Source organism: Dermacentor andersoni, chromosome 10 (assembly GCF_023375885.2).
Source record: "Dermacentor andersoni chromosome 10, qqDerAnde1_hic_scaffold, whole genome shotgun sequence".
Classification (NCBI taxonomy): domain Eukaryota; kingdom Metazoa; phylum Arthropoda; class Arachnida; order Ixodida; family Ixodidae; genus Dermacentor; species Dermacentor andersoni.
The window spans coordinates 7,505,874-7,529,376 of record NC_092823.1 but is presented as its reverse complement, the minus strand read 5'-3'; the positions used below and the strand labels follow the sequence as shown (position 1 = coordinate 7,529,376).

Below are 23,503 nucleotides of genomic sequence, written 5' to 3'. Positions count from 1 at the left end.
CAAAAACACGACTTTTGTTTTTGTTTCTGGACACTGCGCCGAAAAGTGACCCGGCTTCTGGCACGTATAACAAACGCGCGCTTGCCTCGTCTCGAACCGCTTTCTGCGTTCGGCTTCGGTTGCCGCCGTCTCCTTACGTTCGGTCGGACTGCTTTCACTCGCATCCGCACTACGTGTGTCCCCCTTTGCTCTCATGGGCGTGAACTTTGGCCTCTCAAACTTGGAGCCAAATTCACCCTTTTGACCGTCCTTAGCTCCGCGAGCCCGACGCGTCACAAACTCCTCGGCTAGCTCAGCGGCTCGAGCCACCGTACTAACGTCTGGCCTATCCAAGACCCAGTACCGCACGTTCTCAGGTAACCGACTATAAAACTGTTCTAGCCCGAAACACTGCAGAACTTTCTCGTGGTCACCAAACGCTTTCTCTTCTTTGAGCCACTCCTGCATGTTTGACATTAGCCTGTAGGCAAACTCTGTATACGACTCACTTCTGCCTTTCTCATTTTCCCGGAACTTCCGACGGAACGCCTCCGCTGACAGCCTGTACTTTTTTAGCAGACTCGATTTCACTTTGTCGAAATCCTCTGCCTCCTCTCTCTCCAAGCGAGCGACTACGTCGGCCGCCTCGCCGGGTAACAAAGTGAGCAAGCGCTGTGGCCACGTTTCCCGAGAGAACCCCTGCTTCTCGCACGTTCGCTCAAAGTTAACCAGGAACAAACCAATGTCCTCTCCAAGCTTAAACGGCCGCATCAGGTCAGTCATTTTGAACGATACTCGTTCTCCTGCACCGTGTGCCTGACTTCCATTACGAGCGCGTTCCATCTCTACCTCGAGACGCTTCATTTCCAAAGCGTGTTGACGGTCGCGCTCTTCTTTTTCTTTTTTCTCTTTAAGTTCGAGCTCATGTCTTTCTTTTTGCTCTTTAAGTTTGCGCTCCTGTCTTTTTGCCCGCTCCTCAATGGTCTCAAGGCATTCCGACAGCTCGTCATCCTCAGCCTCTAACTCAAGAATAGCCCTTAGCAGTTCCGGTTTTCTGAGTTTGTCTGAGACATCCAGACCCAACTCTCTTGCAAGCTCCAGCAATTTCGGTTTGCGCAACGACTTCAAATCCATGGCTGCTCTGAATGCTGCTTTCTCTACTGCCTACTATTGTCTTGCCGCAAACTAACCCGGCAGCAACGACAACCACAATTACCAGCTCTGTTTCTGACACTAACAAAAGCCTGGCAAAACTCAGAAGAAGAAAGTCCCGCACTCACCAAACCTCGCAGCCAAGAATTCAGCGCAGTCGTTCCGCTGCAGGCAACCAGTCATCACACAGGGCTCGTTGCACTGCTCCCGGATGGTCGTTGTGCTGCTCAGCATACAGTCAACCGCATCTCTTCGCTGCTGGCCTCCGTTGTCGCGATCTCACCGCTGGCAACCAGCTGTTAGAATCGCACCGCTGGCACGAGTTGTTGCAAACTCAGCGCTGACACCCGTTGTTGCAATCGGGTCGCAAGCCCCAAGGGTAGCGTTGGCCTGGCGGCCTGGGGCACTGGAAGCATCCGAAGGTCTCGGCAAAGCATGAGTCGACTGGTAACAGAACAACTGGTTTATTCTAACATCGCAAAAGAGCGGGCGGTCAGGTCGACCGAAGTGAGAGACGGGAGAGCACGTAACTCGACAGAAGAAATCGGAGCCTCTCTCTTGGCGTCCGGGGGCAGCTGCTCTTATACTTTCGCAGTTGAGGGCAAGAAGGAAGACCTCGTGACGAGACCACGTGACGGCGGGTACGGACGAGCTGAGATACATGTTGAGACGAGTGTAGTGACTCAACCGCCGGCCGGGCGCCGGACAGACCTCCTCGCTTCACACTTGGGGAGCTCCTCTCCCCGGCTGCCGCGCTTTGACAAGCGTGGCACACACACACACACGCACACACGAAGACACGTGGCACTGAAACACGCCTGGACGCGTTTGGCGGGGAGGCGTATCAGCGGCGCTGAACGGGCCAAAATGTCCGCTGCTTGGAACGAAGCCCCGGCGTCCGTTGCATCCGCGCCGGCTATACCGCGCGTTGTAGGCGAAACGTAACACGAGCTAAAGCTTCCATTTAAGGCGGAGGTGCCAACTATGTGTCGCTTGTGCGCTTTATCTGGTTTTTCAAGCCTCTTCGAACGACAGCCCTAGCCCTATTGAAGAAGCCCGACAGACCACGTACCTTTATCCTATATGGTCACATTGGTGTGTATGACAACACACAGGAGTAAACACAGAGAGAAAGAGAGAAGTCATAAGGGAGAGGCAGGGAGGTTAACCAGGCTGAGCCCGGTAGGCTACCTTACACTGGGGAAGGGGGATTGAAAGAGGAGAAGGAAGAAAGTAGTTCAGAGTGTCCACTGTCACACAAGCGTTCATCGCTGAGTCCCTCACAGGTGGTCATACAGGCTGGTACATTTCAAGAAACGCACCAGCGCTTCGTGGCCCTGCACATAGTAGACGCACGAGGCACGGGCCCGAAATCTTCTCTGTGAAAGCACGCTCGTCGAAGAGCCCCAAAGCTATCCGAAGGGCACTCCTCTCGTCTTCGTATGTTGGGCAGTGGCATGTCTGGTGGGAAAGCGTCCCCTGCGATGTTTTCGACACCACATGTGGTACAATTGGGACTATCCGCCATTCCAGTTAGGAATGAGTTGGCGTTTGTGAAAGAAACTCCTACTCGCAGGCGGCACAGAAGCGTTTCTTCCCATCGGTTATTACCAGGTAAAATTTGTAATCTTATGTGCGGATCGATGGTATATAGGCGCCGGTTGGTGAACTTTGGTGCGTTCCATTTGCTTCGAGTAATATTATGCCCAAGACCGCTGAGGTGACGCGCTGCATCAGTTCTCGACAATTGTATTATGGTGATTTCGCATTCATCAAGTGCCTCACGGGCAGCTTTGTCGTCATTTTCATTGCCAGTAATGTTGCAGTGCCCAGGTAGCCACTGAGGTACAATCTCGTGGCCTTTGTCCACAGCTTAGTGGTACGTAATCGTATCTCTGCTACCAATTGTTCATGGGGACCGCGGCGCAGAGCTGATAAGAGTGATTGCAGGGCTGCCTTTGACTCACAGGATATATAGCACAGTGATTTAGTGACTTTTCTTGTTCATATAGCACTGCACTACGGAGGGCGGAAGGTTCGGATGCTGTGGATGTTGTGATGTGACCTATCTTGAACTTGTTACAAAATGACATCGACGGAATGAGTACCACACCAGTAGAGCTGGTTAAAATAGGAGAGCCGTCTGTATAAATGTGAACTCTATTGGAATAGGAATCATACAGTAGATGTAGAGTGGCTTAATTCAGGGCAGAAGTTGGCAAGTCGAACTCCTTTCCCATTCTCGGAACGGAAAGCCGCACTTGTGGCTGCCGCAGACACCACAAAGAACATGGTGATCTTGCTGCAGGTGTGAAATCGGATGGAAGAGAGGATCAGTACGAGGCTACAACGCCCGAAAAAGTAGCATCTGGTCTACTTTCGCTGAGAGTAGCAAGGCGTTTAGACTGGAGTCGGGAAAGGTAAAGGAGATGATTTCTAAGGGTGTCTGTGACAATATACGTACCGATGGGATGTTCCCTGGCGATGGAAATTGTCGCGGCTGTTGAAGCGCACCATGGCAGGCCCAGACATGTTCTAAGCGCTTTAGCTTACATGCTCTCAAGCACTGAGATTTGCCTTCCGTGTGCTTGACAGCATTTAAGTGCTGTAACTCAAGAAACCCATGAAGAGCGCCTTTTATAGTAGAAGCATAGAGCACACCGACGGTCCCCATCCTTTTCCAGCTATGGCTTTCAGAAGGTGACTGATTGCTAGGAGTCTCTTCCTTAGGTAGGATACATAGGGGCTCCAGGAGAGGTCGCGTTTGATAATTATCCCTGAAAATCGATGGGTTCTCTTGTATAAGATATGCTGGTCATTATTTAATAGATACCGGGTATTTAGTCATCGATTTTCGCCTGAAGGCGACTAATGCGCACTTTTCGGTTGAAACTCCGAGGCCTTGTCTTGGAAGATAAGTAGACGTCATCGCTGCAGCATTTCGCAACCCTGCGCGAACCTACGGTCGAGTTACTCTTGAAGCCCAGATGCAGATGTCATTAGCGTAAATTGACATACTGACCAACTGTGGGAGAAATTCCTCCAGCCCAGTCAAAGACAGGGTGAACGAAACCGGGTTGAAAACGCAACCTTGTGGAACTTGACGGCTGGTGTAGTGGTCCGTAGTTTGACGACCTTCGGTCAATATAAATAAGCTCCTTTCGGTCAGGTATCCCCGAATCCACCGAAAAGTGCGGCCTCCTATTGCAGCAGTCACGAGCACGTCAAGAATGGCTTCGTGATATATATTATCATAAGCGCCGCCCTCACATCTAAATATAGTGCTACAATGAGGCGTTTGGATGATTTCTGTTGTTGGATCGAAGACACAAGATCAACGATGTTGTCGACCGACAAACGACCGCGTTGAAAACCTGTCATCGTGTTTGGATCATCGCGTCTGTAATAGTCAAGAAACCACTCGACGCACGCGAGGATCATTCTTTTGGTCATCTTGCCAACACAGCTTGCTAGAGCAATAGGTAGATATGATGTCAGTTCAAGGCGAGGCTTTTCATGCTTTCAGATTGGCACAAGACGGCTACCCTTCCGCTCAGAAGGAACGAAGCTGTCACTCTATGAAACGTTGAGATGACGCGGTAGGGTCTCTCCTGCTTCATGGTCAAGGTGGCGGAGAGCAGCGTACGTGATGTAGGGTCCGGGCAAAGAGAAACGCCTGTGCATGGCTAGAGAAGCCTCCAGTTCTTTCATGAAGGAAGGTTCGTCCATTGCCGAAACTTTCATGACGGGAACTTCGTACAATTCAAGATTCTTCGGTAGCTCTCTGTCAATTGCAATTACCTCACAAAAGTCTTCCCCAACATCTTCTTGACAGCCTTGGGGGAGAGCCAGTGCCTTAAAGGGGTGGCGCTGCTCAGAAGAGCGAGGGCCCTGGGGAGTTCGCCATACGCGATGAAGAGCTTTGCGTGAGTCTAACCAGTTGCAGAATGATTGCCTTCATTCGTTGTCTAATTTGTCCACGGACTAAGTATTTTCTTCTGCGTGCGTCAGGCTTTTCTAAGCACTATTATCGACTTTCTGCGTGTATATCTCCATTCGGCGTGCCGACGTACTGCACGAAGCCTTTCTAATTCAATGTGAAAGCCCGTGCGAGTAGCTAGGCTTGAGAAGCAGCGCGTTGCAGCATGCATGGCATCCGCAATCACAAGTTCTATGCTACATGCAAGGCCGACCTTGCATTCAGCCTTCACAGAGGCTTTAAATGAGGGCCAATCGGTTGTTCGAGGCACCATAGGGAAAAACATACTGCTTAGACCTTTGATGGCAACGTAAGTAGGAATATGGTCACTTCCACGTGTATCCAACTCAGTAAACTGGCAGGCGCTCGAAGTAAGGCACCGTGACGCCAAATTCAGACCTAGGCAGCTGCTGTACGACACACTATTAAGAATGTTGGGGTGCCGTCCTTCAAAAGGCATATGTCTTGGTCCGAAGCAAAATGTACAAGAGTGCTGCTTCTTAAATTGGTTCTTGTACTTCCACAAACAGGATGATGAGCATTAAAATCTCCTGTGATTATGCAAGGACTGGAAGTCGTCAAAACAATTTCAACACTTCTGCCGTCGAAACGACTTGATGGGGAACTGTAGCTTGCGATGAGTGTGAAGGAGAGCCTCTTCTTCTTTATGCTGGTTGGCCTGGGCCACGTAGCTGCGCTCCTTGCGAACATCAACGAGGACCTTGCTGCTTTTATCATAGGTGGCGAAAACAAAAGCTTCGTATCCTGATAATCTGAGGATGTTTGTCACATTTCGTTCACAGATGACAAGCATCGGGAACCGATTTGCATATACAAATTCACGGAAATCACAAATACGTGATTTCAGGACTTGCATTCCACTGAAGAATTCACGCATTCTTGACCTCTTCTTTCAAGGGTCGCTTCTGCACAAGTAGGCGAGCCATGTTTCTAATGCAAGCTTTGAATCACAGGAGCAAGAGCATCCAATACTTGTAAACCGCATCTAGCAGTCGAAGCTAGTGCATTTCCCAAAAGTGTGCGAATGGCAACAATTAGCGACTTCAACAACATAACCACTTGCATGCCCAGTTCAGGCAACTTGTTGGAAGCAATAGGTACAGTCTTGGTCAAAAAACTTGAACCCGCTGTGAACGGCCGGGGAGCGGCTGCGCTCCGCTATCACGGCGCTGCCGCCGCCGGCGCGCGCCTGTGCTCGCTGGCGTTGAGGATAAAGAGGGCAAGGGATCATATCTCTCACTCTCAAGCATCTTTTGATAACAGGGCTCGTGAAAAACTAGTGCAGCGTTCGTTCTGCCAGGTGCGTGCGAGGTCGTCTTTCGGCCGCACGGCGCTTCGTGCGAGTAAATGCGGTGGCCTGGACGAAACTGCCCGGCTTCCATGCAGCCCTTTATGCTATAACATTTTATCCTACACTTTAAAGGCGAGAGCCGTCACATCATGCTTTTAGATAAACATTGTGAATGTGTTTCTGAGTGCTATGGAAACAAAAGTTAATAAAATAAACTAACATCTCTCATTGCTGTCTAGCGTTCTTCCAGGTTTTATTGCAATATGCGGGCAATTCAATCATCGTTTGTTTCGAAAAAACCAGAAGCAGTAATTTCGAGTACGAAGGCTCTCTTCAGAAAGGGCCTGTAACCACCGTTTTAATATTTCAAATACGTTGACCACACTTCTCCGTTAAGGGACGACCTAACGAGTGCGTTTGCCGTTGAATTTCTTTAATTAAACCCACAGTGAGATTATGAAAACTTTTCGGGACTAGAAGACGTTTGCCTTGCCTAGGTAGCCGATTGAGTTAGACCCATTCCCTCGGCATTTTGAAAAGTGCCCACTACCTCGCCTTTTTTCATATATTCGTGCATACTGCCTCATTGTCGTTAGGGCCCACTTTCATGCACACATGAGACCAGTGTAAGTTCATCCCATTTGCATTAGGCATCACGCGTTTGAATCGCGTAAAGTAGATCAGGGCCACGAGAATATAGGATTAACTCATAGTGACGGCGTCACACCGGCGATGCTGTCGCTATCACGGGTTCACTGGAAGAAGTATTTTATATATAGTTTACTGAGGTATTGTTCGTCTCTACGAGAGAGGGCTTCACAGGCAGTTAACAAAAAAGGAGATATACGTAGCGTCCTTTAAACCAGAGACCTTGGCCAGTTTACAGTCAAGCACATGGGCAAGCTGCTATTGTTCGGGGCAACCACAGGCCAAGCCACACACAATGCCTTGAAGGCATGCTCTCCCCTGTGATTTTGTCGAGAGACGCAGGTGCCACCTGAAGCTTATGCTTTCTTGATTAATTTGCTACTTGTGACATTCATGATTACAAATACGAGATGCCATTGTGGCACGCTATTTAATACATCATTAAGCTGCTTAAGTCAGATCTCAGCTACGATCCTCGCAAAGTGCCCGTGTTCGAGCATGCGCAGGACTCTTCATAGCGCTGTTCCTTTAATTTCTACTTTAATTTAACTTTTCTACTGTACTATTCTTTTCTATTTCTTTCTCATTTATTTTGAATTTCCTCCCCGATCGTCTCGGGACGTGAACCGGAAGTGCTGCGCAAGAAACAAGAGTGTCACCGGACGCTCGTGCCACTAAAAATAATTTGAATGGAGCTTAATATCGGGCGTTTATTTATTAAGGTGCCTATGTTTTTTAGGGATACGAAGGTGCAAACGTTATATCTTCATGTTTCTGACATGATTGATTTATTGATTAGGCACAACAGAGGTACCTTTGATGGCGCTTAGTTTTGATAAAGAATCTATGGCAAAATATCCGGAGAATTTTATGGCACATACCTGACTACCCAAAAATGGGGTAAGCCAGATATATGATGCTTATTAAGTATTTGTCCCAATATATCATGGTCACTCTCGAACAGCTTTCATAGTACAGAAAGAACACACATCGATCGGTAATTTGTCATAAAGTGTTGATTATCTAATTAGTAAATGGGGCGTACTCGCATTATCTTCAAGTGATCTGGAAATAACATTCCTATAAGTGATGTCAAGTGTTTTAGATACGATTTCATAAAAGATATATTTAGTGGCTAGGGATCTATCATGATAACTAGCAGTAACGTTGTTCTTGACTTTGTGCTCTTGTTGGATGATTTAAGAGGAAACAACAGGGGCGAGTGCTACTGAATTTGTAAGGCTAAAATTGTTTCCACAGGAGAGAACAGGGATTCACTTCGTTCAGAATGCTGGGTACTGGAGACAAAATATTTATTCAGAAAGTTCGCTGGTTCGCTGTCTCTCAAGATGTCTGAGGTTGTCGTTGTATTTTGTCACTCTGTTATCTTTGAGACCAGATTCTAAATTTTATTCCATTCCATCATGGGGACATTGATAGTTTCAGAAAATAACCATTTTTAGTTATTATATTTGCCCCGTTAATTTAGTATTTACGTTACTTTGTATGTCTTTTGTAATCCGAGAGGCAGCTTCGCGTTCAGGAATTGTACAAAAAATCAGATATTTATTGTTCTCGTTATAACTTTTAGTAGGGCAGCTTTTACTCACGTTCTTCCTATATTCCTGCTCCTCTGGTTTCACAACCTGTACACGAATTGCTGGTTAGGCATCATGACGCGCCACAGCGCAGAGACAGAAAGACGGCAGGAGATAACAGACTAGCACTAACAATCAACAAATGCTTCCTCCCGCGATCGGTGTTTGTGCTGCAATTTATCGCCGTTTGATATGCCCGATTCGCTTTCCTAGGAAGATTAACGCCTTATCTGGAAGGCGCACAGACGGAGTATTCCGACTAAGAGAAGCAAACCTCAATAATGTTACTGCCTCTTTTCGCGTGGAAATTTACCGCTACTTCTAGTGACAAAACTACACTGAGCAAGAAATAGTTCACAGTGGCACGAGCAAGCCATTCATCGCACGCATCCTTTTCTTTTGATCTGGTTACACTGTCGTTACTTACACAGCTTTGCGTACTGTTCATCCCAAGAAAGGGAGAAGCAAAATGCCAGGTTACCAAAGCAGGCCACGAAAGAAACTGCACTTCTTTTTGCACATTCTACATGTAACTGCTTCCTCACAGACTACAACGCTTGGCAAGCTTATGAAGTGTCTAATCCATTTTGACGTTCTAGCGAGTTCCTTCTTTGGCTAATAGAAGCCCTACAGACTCCGTCAGGGTGACTGAATGGTCTCTCCTTCGCCGCCGCTGCTCCGTGCAGAGTGGGGACAACCTTTAGAGGGACACTCGCCACTTGGTGCGGTTTCTCTCGACGGCCGCCGCCATTGCGGATCTCACTTCGCAAGGCAAGAGGTGCGAGGAAGGAACTGCTGTCGTTTGGCCGCCCCGTTTTTCAATAAAATGACTGGCGGCTGCGCACCCATGTGCACGAACAGTTGAAAAAATGGTTTGAAACTTTCCCATATTGCAACAGAGCCCAAGAAAAAGCTGCAGTGTATCGTGAAGACTAGGCGGGGCCTCATGGACATGCTGTCAAAAGGTAAACAAGAGCGCGGAGATGTGGTGGCCATTCTCATCGATGACTTTATGATGATTTTATGTGGCTCAGATACGGACATTTGCGGCATCTGCGAGCTGAAATTATCACCATCAGCAATGGCTCGAGCATCGTCGGCTTTTTTTGTCGGCGCCTCTCGGTGAAAATGCGCGAACGCGTTGATGCGCACTGCTCACGCGTTCGTCTTCTTCCACAGCTGGTCCCGTTGCCGCTCATCATCTCAGCGTAGAATTTCACTTTTCCCGTCGTAGTGGGGAGGCCGCGTTTACAGGGGGTATGAGCCATTCATTTTTTTACGTGACGGACGCGTTTAGTAACAGAGTTGATACGCGAATGTGTGCGCGTACCTATATTGTCACGATGACCACAGATCAGGAGAATAAATATGTTCGTGCCTTTGTTAAGCATTCTGTGTCACCTTTGTGTCGTGCGCCAAACAGCTCCGCTGGTCGTGCAGAGTAGAATGGCTGACGAATTTTTATTCATCCAGTGAGTGAGTTAGAACTTTATTTAGGTCCTGAGGGGAAATCAATCCGGCGGCTCCACCCAGGTGGGGGCCGGTAGGCAGAGTCCTTCGGCGACGGCCCGGGCCCTCTGGACAGCCTTGAGCTGAGCAATGAGCTCTGTGCTTCTGAGCGCTGAGTCCCAGGAAGACTTGTCGGGAAAGTCCGTGCTCGCGTTGGCAGGGCACACCCAGAGCATGTGTTCGAAGTTGTTGCATTCGTGGCCGCAGTGTGGGCATTCAGTAGGAAGGTCAGGATTGATCCTGCTTAGTGTTGTTGGTGTGATGTATGTCCTAGTCTGCAACTGTCTGTTTTTTGAGCTTTGGGTGAGGAGGAGGAAAAATTCTTCGTGATAACCTATGATTTGAAGTGATTTCGTGGTATGATACGAGCGGGTCTTTGTTGTCTAGGTCCCTCCAGGCTAAGTTGAAGCGAGAGGGCGGGCCGCAGACGCGGAATGTGAGCTCTCGCGCCAGTTGGTGTGCCCGCTCGTTCGGATTACAGTAAGGAGGTCCGGAAATGTTGCCCATGTGGGCCGGGAACCATGTGATGTGTGGGGACGTGAGGTTGTCTCCTCCCGTTTCTTGGAAGAAGATGGTGTTGATAACCGTAGCTGCTTTCCTAGAGACGAGGGCCGACGAGATGGTTCTTGAGTCCGAGTAAATGACTGACGCTCCTTTGCAGCTGTGAAGGGCCACCGCGATGGCCATTTCTTCTGCTTCGTGAGTGAAGTTGGTTACTACCGTGGCTGCGTTGACGAGTGAGCAATGGGCGTCCACCACAGAGACCGCGTAGGCGCCTCGATTCCAATGTCTGGCCGCGTCAACGAAGAGGATTTGCGTTTCGTTACGTTTGATGTTGTCAAGGATTGCCTTCGCTCTCGCTTTCCTCCGCCCTTCGTTTTGGGTGGAGTGTATGTTTCGTGGGATGGGATCAACGGTTATTGATCTCTTGGCGTTTGTGCATAGTTGCGACTTCTCTGGTGGCATGAAGAGGGGCTGTATGCCTGCTTCTAGTAAGATCTCGATGCCCGCCCTTGTGAGGGAGAGCCGACTAATTTGGGAGTTTCGCTGTGCCTCAAAGAGTTCGGTTGCCGTGTTGTGTAGCCCCAATTGGAGGAGTCGTTCCGTGCTAGTGTTTCTAAGGAGGCTTAGTACCTTTTTCAATCCCGTTCTGATTAGTGCATCAATTTTATTCAGCTCCGTCTTCTTCCAGTTGAGGAAGGGGGCGGCGTAGGTTACGTGGCTGATGAGGAAGACGTGAAATGCTTTCATGAGGTTGTCCTCTTTCAGTCCGTCGCTTTTGCTGGCGACCCGTGATATGACCCTGGTGAAGTTGAGGGTGCTCTTTGTGATGCGTTTTAGTGCCTCCGCGTTGTCATTGCTGTAAGCCCCAATGACCATGCCCAGGACCTTGATTGTGTTACACCTGGGGATGTTTCCTCCGTCCCTGGTGTGTAGGTGAACGGGGAGGGAGCTAAGGGGCTGTCTCAGCCTGGGGCCTTGTTTGCACAGAAGGAGCTCCGATTTGCTGGGGGAGAGCTTCAGTCCCGTGTTTGCAAGAAAAGCTTCCGTGGTGTCCAGCGCTTGCTGTAGGTTCTGCTCCAGAGTGCCTAGCGGGCCGCTCGTGGACCAAATGGTGATGTCGTCAGCGTAAATCGCGTGCCCTACCCCCGGGACTTTCGAGAGTTTGTTTTCAAGATCATGCATTGCGATGTTGAAAAGAAGCGGCGAAAGCACTGACCCTTGCGGGGTACCGATGTTACCTAGCATGTGCTTTCTGCTTCTGATTTGTCCGACGTTTATGGTGGCCGTTCGGTTATCCAAAAACGATCTTACGAAATTGTGGAAATTTACTCCGAGATCTAAGTTTCGTTGAGGATGTGCTCGTGCCTGACCGTGTCGAAGGCCTTGGTTAGGTCGAGCGCCAGGATGCCTTTTACATCCCTGGATTTGTTGTCTATGACGGCGTTCCTGATGAGTAGCGTGGCGTTTTGTGTGGATAGTGATTTTCTGAAGCCTATGAGATTGTGGTGGAATAGGCCGTTTTCTTCAATGTGCTCTCCAATTCTATTGTGGATGGCATGTTCTGCGACCTTCCCGAGGCACGACGTAAGGGAGATAGGTCTCAGATTCTCTGCATGAAGCGGTTTTTCGGGTTTGGGGATGAGGACTACATTCATCCAAAAACTTGAAAGAAATGAATACAACATCCTATTCTACATCGGCGGGTTTCCTTTGAAGGAGATGCTGCCAGCTGTTGCAGGACGTGAGCAGTGCAACACTGCCTTGTTAGGCACATGTGGCAGCGAGCACGCGCACCTGACTCCCAGAAAAAACGCAGACCTGAAGGTGGCAACCTCACCTGTCCAAGGGAGAATGTTTTGCTGACGCTGAAGTCAAGCGAATAACATCTCAGGGGCATAAATTGGACTGCGAGGCTGCTTGACTTGAGGTTCCCTCTGAAAGCTGCGAGGCTGTGACTGAGTATTTGAGAAAAACGGTGCACACTTGCATGAGTCTGTTGAGAAGCTCCTCATCTCGAGTTATGGAAGGCTGAGGCTTCGCATACGGCGTCAACGAATGTGGAAGCAAAACATGTGCCGGGGACCTCCAGGATTGTATGCTATGGTAAACCTTTATTCAGGTCCCTCCGAACGCCTGTCAGCACGTAGCGGGCCGCTCCCACGTTGGCACAGAATGACCGAGCCTCTCTGGTGCGTCGTGGCCTGATGGACAGCCCTTAGCTGTGCTTCCAGATCGGGCGGCTTAGGCAGCTTCAAATATAACTGGACTGGTTTTTTTTTTTACAGTGGGCATTGGTGGTTTTTTTTAGAACATTTTATAGTCTTATTATATTATTTTGTGCTCACAGAGATGGCCCTTATTTATAGCAAGATAACGCATCTACAAATAAATGAAACATTGTACTCTAATTAAGGTTGTGCCTTTTGCAGGGGGGTTTATTTCAGTGAAAATGATGATTGTCGGAGTAATGCAAGACACAGCGTCAATAAAGCGGAGGTCGTCAGAGATGCTTCACTGCTGATTCGATCGGGCGCTTTTATTACAAAGCAAGTTAAAAATGCAGGCGGTCTATAACAGTACCAACATGGTTATTACTCTATTTCACTTTCTGCCCTCCTAGACGCTGTTTCGCATTCTCCGTCAGAATAAAGGGGAAAAGAGCGATTTGATAATCCTTAATGCTCCCTCCGTCAAGGTTTGTCAGACCTACGTGCGCACGCGCCATAGATGGCAAAAGAAAGCAAGTTTAAACGGCGTATGACAAGTACAAAGAGCACAATGACAAAAATGTTGGCTCTCCCGTAATCGAGAGTAGATCTAAGCATGAAATGGCAAGCGGTGAAGCAGATTGATGGGAGATGATACTAGCCACAATCTTAAAATGGGCATACTTCATGCTCGCAACGGCACACCTCCCCACACCACACCGCGTCACGCCATACTATGCACTGGGCCATATCGACGCTGCCCAGCTAGGAGAAGAAAACCGACTGAAGGCCTCACGACAGGCACCGAAAGACACCAGGGAGGCAGAACGCACAGCCAAGCTAGAAGAAACGCGGCTGAAGGGGGCGACGCAAAACCCGCGCCGTGGAAGTCACGGACCACTGGCGTTCAAAAGAGCACATGCAACCTCATCTCAGCGCAAAAGATGACAGTGAAGTGTCAGGTGCACTGTATCTGCCTTTTGAATGTCGCTATTAGAAATGACATATAAAATTTCAGCGTGCTAGAAGTTACAGATTGAATGATAATGTGAACAAATATTAGAAAGAACTCGGAAGCAATATTTCTGTAACTGCCGTCCTGTACAAAAGGTTTGGGGCCAGAGACTGCATTTTCTGATGTTTTGGCTGTTTTGCGGATGATCTCGTTTTGTTCTCGCAACTTGCCTGGAGGTTCTCGTTTGAATGCCCGGATAACGGCTGTAGCTTTTGGCACAAGGTCACTTGAAAGTCACCGGCAACAGGACCTAAAAGCAATGCTTAAAAACTGCACCGAGCAGCTGACAGGCCGCACGGCCACCGAGGAGTCCACTGAAGAGAAGTTGCGGTGAGAGGAGACAGCGTGCGACAGCTAAATCAATGTAATTTGAGCCTGCAAACAGTTTTTGAGCACAGATATCCATATTCTGACCAGTATCTTTTGCGTGAAATGCCTTTGGTTGCAAAAAGCCCATGATATGCGCTTGCTAGCAGAGCGCTCCCTATAGGGAGGGAGCTATGTAATGGCGGACGTAGTAATAGATGACGCAGTTGTCCCCGCCCTGTACGGAGCGGCGGCGAAGAGGCCATTGCGGCTCCCTAGTTTGTGCACGTTCGTCAGGCAGAGATCTTCAAAATGGCGGTTCTCAGTCGCGTGTTGCCGTGCCTGTCTTGAAATAATGGTTTTCATTTGATGGAGTCGACAAGCTCCAAAGATGGTTTGCTTCTGCATGAAAGCATTGACGTGATGACAGTGCTTGTAGCTATAGACACGTACAGTGATGCTGCTGTCACCAATAAGGACGATAGTTTTGATATGCCGCGGCAGTGTACGAAGTTCGATAGATGGAAGCTTCTGCCCATGCCTCCGCGTTTTACATTTGAGTACTCGTATTAACGCGACAGCGTTTAGGGCGCCGTGTCGCAGAGAATATGGTGTCGGCGGAGTTGTCCGTGAGCGAAAGTTTCATTAGGTATATGTACATGCCACGCCTAGCTATATGACATGACCGGATTATATATGGCGAATATAGATTATATTCGCCATTACATCACTAACGTTACTCATACCTTGTCTTACATTCTTGACGAAGAGCAAAACGAGAACAACGTAACATCGGGAGTCAACGTTTCAACAAGTGGATTTGTCTTTTTCAAGGCGACATATGCTTTCCTCGGCACTGTATATATAGGTAGTGTTCTTGTAAAGGAGAGAAGGAGTAAGGCGGGTGGGTGTAGCAATGACCCAAGGTATGTTAGCGGTGAGGGTGTAGAATTGAGAATAAAGGAGTGCTGTGCACAAGGCCGGTGACACGGCCGTGTGTCATCGGCTGTGTGCACAGCCCCACTCTACTATCTGCTTGACAAAGCTATTCCTTTGAATTTTGAGAATGACAACCCACAAGCAAATTACATGAAGGACCTACAGCACACGCTTTTATGTACAATCTTCTCAGACTCGAGTAATAAACGTGCGAAACAGTTAAAAAAACCTGTAAATGTTGTCATTTTTTTTTTGGGGGGGGGGGGGGGGGGGCGCGGGATCGGCCCACTACCTGCGGGCCCACGCAACTGGCCGCGTTTCTAGCAGAAAGCTCGACTTCATGCATAGCGTTCACCGCCAGCGTTTCCTGGTAAGCATTACAGCTGCATAAACTGCATTTGCAGGCAACTGTGAGTAGCGATCAGGGATTTTGGAATGCTATCACGCTCCACTCTTACAGGCAAAGGCCAAGCTTAAGCATCCTCCAAGTTTTTTTAGATACGAGTTATGAATTTGAAACTCCTTTCTGCCATATATACTTCCAACGTGAACAACATTTGCTATCAGGCTGTGCAACAACTAAAGCTCATTTTCTGAACGCGTTTTCGATTTTTTGCCTGCACTTAAGTGTAAATCGTAATATGCTATGTTCGGTTTTAAGTTAACACCATCACCATCGTCTCACCTGTAAATGCCACGATCGTAACTTTCCGCCCCTTATTCTCCTAGGGTTTTCTGTCCCCGATCCCTTCCCTACGCATAGTAACATGTAAGCGCGTACTTACACACCGGCAGACTTATCTGTATTTGAATAAAGAGCTCTCTCCCGCTCTCTCCCAGGTTCGGATCTTGCTCTTCAAATGCACATGGTCAGCCTGTTGATTTGATCACGAAGCAAAAGCTATACAACCCTTTCTGTTACGAATAGGGGTTCTTTCTTAACCTTTGCGACCGTAGTGTGCGTAAATAGCAAAATGAATCTGCTAGGTAATCGCTTACCTCACCTAATAACACATGTAGAAAATAGTCTGTTGGGTGATATATCATATAGGTGACGGATATATGAGGTAACATAGCAGTTCTCAACGTGAGTCAGGAAGACTCAGTAATTACGTTTGTGCAAACGAAGGAATTGATTAAAGTAGTAAACTATCTGGCTAAAGTATCATTCGATACCATATTTTTGTTTACGTTACCCATGAAAACAAACGGAGGTGACGAGCATACCGGCGAGCATACCTTTACACAGGGACGACCAAAAGAAAACGATAACAAAGGCGACTAATTTCTTTCCTAGTGTCAGGTGACACGTGAGTACAATTGCAGTAAATTCAAAATGTACTATTGTTCGTTTTATGGTGTTATTAAAATTGAAAATTCTAGAATGACCGCGCCGTCTAGGAGACTGTGTACTTAAACGCCACTCTCCCTCCCTTGCATTATGAGCTTACTACACTATGTGTAGTTTTGATAATACGGGATATTATCATTTATGGTCAGCCATGTTTTAGTGCACAATAAAATATCAAAGTTGCGCAAGATTGATCATTGCAAACAGTTTAGTTCGTATTCGTAATTAGTTCGTTCGTTGGTATTTAGTTACGGCAGCGAAAACTGTCAATCACGAAACTAACTCTTTATTGCGCGGACCAGTGCCCACAAAAGCAGGCGACACTCATAACACAACGGCAACGGCGAGCACATTCGCCGATCGTCGAAATCTGATCAGCGGGTCAAGCGCGTCGGCTTTATGCACGACTCGTTGAAGGTTCCAATGTAATCGCTGACGCCCGCGCGCCTTACAGAAAGTACTGCACGTTTGGCGTCGCGCATACAATCTGATTACATATGGTTGGGTGACATCCAGAGAACGAATAAAATTATCGTTAACATTTGAGGAACTTCCGATACATGTAGGAACGTCCTGCGCCGAGTGATAACGTTTAACATTTGATAGCCGGTGAAAAGCGGTCATCGGAGAGAGACTAACATGTTCACGTGTCAATGTCCCCTTTATAAAAAGTGTTGTGCCGATGCTCCAAAGGAACACAAAAGTTATAAACATAAACACCCATGCACAGAAGCAATAAAGCAACAAAGAGACAAAGCTCCAAAGTTCGTAAGCGGGCGTAGAAAGTCTTGAGAGGCACCACGTAGACGATTTCAGGTCCTACGCGGCGCCGCTATGATTTCAAAATGCCGTCTGGCGTGGCGTCATACTCCAGTGTGCCAATACGTCGGATGATATTGTAGGGCCAGAAACAGCGCCGCAAAAGTTTCTCACTACGTACTCGTCGGCGTGTCGGGGTGCAACCCAAACACGTTCGCCGGACTGGTATTCAACGCAGCGTCTTCGAAGATTGTAGTGTCGGCTGTCGGTCCTTTGCTAGCTTTTGATGCACAGCTGGGTAAGTTGCCGTGCTGCAGATAGGCGCCGACGTCCAGACTCTCTTCGTCGGTGACGTGGGGCAGCATGGTGTCGAGAGTCATCGTCGGCTTTCTTCCGTAAACCAGCTTGAACAGCATGATCTGTGTTGTTTTTGGCACCGCCGTGTCGTAAGCGAAGGTTACATAGGGATGAACCGCATCCCAGGTGTTGTGTTCGACGCCAACGTGCATGTTTATCATGTCAGCGAGGATCTTATTCAGGAGCTCTGTAAGGCCATTCGCCTGTGGGTGGTAGGTGGTTGTCCTATGGTGACTTGTCTGGCTGTATTGCAGGATGGTATGAGTAATCTCCGCTGTAACAGCCATCCCTCTGCCGGCAGTGAGGTCTTCTGGCGCACCATATCGCAGCAGCATGCTCTCGACAAAAGATTGAGCTACTTCCACTGCACTATAATTCACTTGTTTCCAGATGTTAAAGTCGGAAAGGGCCCCACAAATCAATCCCGATCTGCTAAAATGGCCGGCAAGGAGGTTCGATCTGCTGCAGTAATAATGCTGGCATTGTCGATGCTGTTCTCGTCGCTGGCAGTCTCGTCACGACTTGGCGTAATGGGTGACGTCCGCGTACAGGCGTGACCAGTAATTCCCCTGAATCCTCGTGAGCGTACGAGAAATGCTGAGATGCCCTGCCATTGGGTCATTATGAAGGGCGTGTAAAACCTCTGGCCGCAGTACAGAATGCGCAACCAGACGGTAGTTTTAGCGGACTGGCGAGAAGTTGATTTACGAGGGCGCTCCTTTGTAACAAAAGCGAGGACAATCCGCTCCTAATTACTCTTGCCACAAAATCGGTCTTCCCTTCCAAGAAGTCGACAAGGCTTCTTCGCTCCTAGTGAGATGTCGTCGGCACTTATTGTTCATAAGAAAGACTCCTCGTCGTGGTCGTCTTGCGGCGGTGGGTCGATAGGAGCTCGGGAGAGGCAGTCGGCAACGGAGTCTTTTGCTCCTGACTTGTATAGCACGGCGATACCGAATTCTTGCAGTTGGAGGCTCCACCGTTCTAGGTGTCCTGAAGGGGCCTTTCAATTGGATAGCCAACACAGAGCGTGATCGTTGCGTACGACTTTCAACGGCAATTTCTTGCGAAATTTCTTTGTAGCCAAAATTATGACAAGGCACTCCTTTTCCGTCGTTAAATTATTGGCTTCCGTTTTCGAAGGCGGCCCGCAAGCGTAAGATATGGCGCTTTGAAGTCCCCGTTTCCGCTGGTCTAGGACAACGCCGAGACCTATGCTGCTTGCGTCGGTGTGGATTTCGGTATCGGCATCTACGTTCAAGTTGCTATTGCTGGTGAAAGCAGGCGTCTTTTTTGATGCGTCAGTTCCTCGACATGCGGTGTTTTCCACTTAAATTCAACGTCGGATTTCATGAAAAGTGTGATAGGAGCGGCAATGCGAGAGGAGTTCTTGACAAAGTGCCTATAGTAGGCACACAGTTCGAGAAACCTGTGCAGTGACTTCATGTCGACGGGCTGCGGAAAGTTTGCAATGGCAGTTGTCTTCTGCAGATCAGGAAGGACTTCTGACATGCTGATGACGTGACCAGGCAACAGAAGTTCTTTGTAAGCGAAGTGGCATTTATGCGGCCTAAGGATAAGCCCAGATAATTTGATAGCGTTTGCTAAGGTTTCAAGGTGCCGAAGATGATCGTTGAAGTTTGAGGCGAAGACGATGACGTCGTCAAGGTAGACTAAACACGTTTGACATTTCAAGCCAGTCTATACCGTGTCCATTACACGCTGGAAAGTTGCCGAGCAAAGACCGAATGGCATGACCTTGAATTCATAGAGGCTGTCTGGCGTGATTAAATGCGGTCTTCTTCCCATACCTCTTGCCGAGTTCTATTTGCCAGTATCCCCACATCCGGCGCATTGACGAAAAATACTTTGCATCGCAGAGCCGGTGCAATGCGTCATCTATCCGTGAGTGAGCGTATACGTCCGTTACTGAAGTACTAAAGCGCCAAAGAGACCACACAAGAAGAGACACGGACGATGTCTCTTCGGGCACCGTGTCACAAGAAGAGACACGGTGTCGTCTGTTTGGCGCTTTGGTACTTCAGTAACATGCACCAACTAGCCCAACAAAAAGTTCTGCTGGAGTATACGTCCGTCCTTCTTCGCAATTTTGTTCAGTCGACGGTAATCGATGCAGAAACGCAGAGTTCCACCCTTTTTCTTCACCAAGACTACAGATGACGCCCGAGGGCTTTTCGATGGCTGGGTGATATCATCGTGCCGTATATCGTTGACTTGCTGTTTTATAGCTTCGCATTCTCGCGTTAAAACTCGGTGAAAGTATCTGGCGGAGTGGTCGAGCGTATTCTTCTATTGCAGTGTAATGCATAGCAACTGGCGTTTGTCGGATCCTTGATCACGACGAGAAGCATTCCTTGTATTGCTGGAGAAGTCGCTTGAACTGTTCTTGCTTATGGCTGGGAAGACACGGATTAATATGCGAAAGTCGTTCAAGACCACGCACCGTCGTTATAGCTTCTCTGTCGTCTTAAACAGCATGATGGGCGAGTTGAAAGGAAGGCGTTAAACTTAAAGGCACGACGAAAAAAAGTACCGAATAACTTCTAACGAACACATGGACTGGACATGATTGAAGAAAATAAATGTGGCGTCCATCATTCGAAGGTCTTGAAGCCACATTGTTTCCTACAAAAATCACTGGATGCGTTGCGATATTCAGCTGCCATAAGAGTGATGGTTAGTAGATAGAGTTGTCTGATCTTTGTGTTTTTGGCTACAACTATTCTCCGGACTACAACTATTCTCCGGACAGGCCGCCATTGGAATATGAACCTGGCAACGTTTAACGCAAGAACATTATCTAGTGAGGCGAGTCTAGCAGTGCTATTGGAAGAATTAGAGGGCAGTAAATGGGATATAATAGGGCTCAGTGAAGTTAGGAGGCCAAAAGAAGCATATACAGTGTTAAGGAGCGGGCACGTCCTGTGCTACCGGGGCTTAGCGGAGAGACGAGGACTAGGAGTCGGATTCCTGATTAATAAGAATATAGCTGGTAACATACAGGAATTCTATAGCATTAACGAGAGGGTGGCATGTCTTGTTGTGAAACTTAATAAGAGGTACAAAATGAAGGTTGTACAGGTCTACGCCCCTACATCCAGTCATGATGACCAGGAAGTCGAAAGCTTCTACGAAGACGTGGAATCGGCGATGGGTAGAGTGAAAACAAAATACACTATACTGATGGGCGATTTCAATGCCAAGGTAGGCAAGAAGCATGCTGGAGACAAGGCAGTGGGGGAATATGGCATAGGCACTAGGAATAGCAGGGGGGAGGTATTAGTAGAGTTTGCAGAACAGAATAATATGAGGATAATGAATACCTTCTTCCGCAAGCGGAATAACCGAAAGTGGACATGGAGGAGCCCGAACGGCGAGACTAGAAATGAAATAGATTTCATACTCTGCGCTAACCCTGGCATCATACAAGATGTGGACGTGCTCGGTAAGGTGCGCTGCAGTGACCACAGGATGGTAAGAACTCGAATTAGCCTAGACCTGAGGAGGGAACGGAGGAAACTGGTACATAAGAAGCCGATCAATGAGTTAGCGCTAAGAGGGAAAATTGAGGAATTCCAGATCAAGCTACAGAACAGGTATTCGGCTTTAAGCCACAAAGAGGATCTTAGTGTTGAAGCAATGAACGACAATCTTGTGGGCATCATTAAGGAGTGTGCAATAGAAGTCGGTGGTAACTCCGTTAGACAGGATACCAGTAAGCTATCGCAGGAGACGAAAGATCTGATCAAGAAACGCCAATGTATGAAAGCCTCTAACCCTACAGCTAGAATAGAACTGGCAGAACTTTCGAAGTTAATCAACAAGCGTAAGACAGCTGACATAAGGAAGTATAACATGGATAGAATTGAACAAGCTCTCAGGAACGGAGGAAGCCTAAAAGCAGTGAAGAAGAAACTAGGAATTGGCAAGAATCAGATGTATGCGCTAAGAGACAAAGCCAGCAATATCATTACTAATATGGATGAGATAGTTCAAGTGGCTGAGGAGTTCTATAGAGATTTATACAGTACGAGTGGCACCCACGATGATAATGGAAGAGAGAATAATCTAGAGGAATTCGATATCCCAGAAGTAACGCCGGAAGAAGTAAAGAAAGCCTTGGGAGCTATGCAAAGGGGGAAGGCAGCTGGGGAGGATCAGGTAACAGCAGATTTGCTGAAGGATGGTGGGCAGATTGTTCTAGAAAAACTGGCCAGCCTCTATACGCAATGCCTCAAGACCTCGAGCGTACCGGAATCTTGGAAGAACGCTAACATAATCCTAATCCATAAGAAAGGCGACGCCAAAGACTTGAAAAATTATAGACCGATCAGCTTACTGTCCGTTGCCTACAAAGTATTTACTAAGGTAATTGCAAATAGAATCCGGAACACCTTAGACTTCCGTCAACCAAAGGACCAGGCAGGATTCCGTAAAGGCTACTCAACAATAGATCATATTCACACTATCAATCAGGTGATAGAGAAATGTGCGGAATATAACCAACCATTATATATAGCTTTCATTGATTACGAGAAAGCGTTTGATTCAGTCGAAACCTCAGCAGTCATGGAGGCATTGCGGAATCAGGGTGTAGACGAGCCGTATGTAAAAATACTGAAAGATATCTATAGCGGCTCCACAGCCACTGTACTCCTCCATAAAGAAAGCAACAAAATCCCAATAAAGAAAGGCGTCAGGCAGGGAGATACGATCTCTCCAATGCTATTCACAGCGTGTTTACAGGAGGTATTCAGAGACCTGGATTGGGAAGAATTGGGGATAAGAGTAAATGGAGAATACCTTAGTAACTTGCGCTTCGCTGATGATATTGCCTTGCTTAGTAACTCAGGGGACCAACTGCAATGCATGCTCACTGATCTGGAGAGGCAGAGCAGAAGGGTGGGACTAAAAATGAATCTGCAGAAAACTAAAGTAATGTTTAACAGTCTCGGAAGGGAACAGCAGTTTACGATAGGTAGCGAGGCACTGGAAGTGGTAAGAGAATACATCTACTTAGGACAGGTAGTGACTGCTGATCCAGATCATGAGAGTGAAATAATCAGAAGAATAATAATGGGCTGGGGTGCGTTTGGCAGGCATTCGCAGATCATGAACAGCAGGTTGCCATTATCCCTCAAGAGAAAAGTGTATAACAGCTGTGTCTTACCAGTACTCACGTACGGGGCAGAAACCTGGAGGCTTACGAAAAGGGTTCTACTTAAATTGAGGACGACGCAACGAGCTATGGAAAGAAAAATGATAGGTGTAACGTTAAGGGATAAGAAAAGAGCAGATTGGGTGAGGGAACAAACGCGCGTTAATGACATCTTAGTTGAAATCAAGAAAAAGAAATGGGCATGGGCAGGACATGTAATGAGGAGGGAAGATAACCGATGGTCATTAAGGGTTACGGACTGGATTCCGAGGGAAGGGAAGCGTAGCAGGGGGCGACAGAAAGTTAGGTGGGCAGATGAGATTAGGAAGTTTGGAGGGTCAACATGGCCACAATTAGTACATGACCGGGGTAGTTGGAGAAGTATGGGAGAGGCCTTTGCCCTGCAGTGGGCGTAATCAGGCTGATGATGATGATGATGATGATTCTCTTGAGGTTATTTATTACGCTCTATCTTGGTAAATTATGAAGTCCTTACTTTGCTCAAAACATTAAGAGAATCAGTCTCTGCCCACATGCGTAATGCGTAATCACTGTGAATTGTTGCACATATCATGCATCATTTTTTCGAGTATGATCAATTTCCAAAGTAGCAAAGTTCTTTCAAGTGAAATAAACGAACTTTATAGGCCATCTACTGCCCATCTCTCCCACCTTGGCTGACCCGCCATACTTGCCGTTTCGTGCACAGTAG

At 47.8% G+C, this 23,503-nt stretch overlaps 1 protein-coding gene across 4 annotated transcripts in view; it reads left to right on the top strand.

Annotated features, from left to right (window-relative positions):
• The window catches only part of LOC126519732 (CD180 antigen-like), a 331,658-nt gene that overhangs the window by 273,127 nt on the left and 35,028 nt on the right, over positions 1-23,503 (top strand). The window lies entirely within an intron of this gene.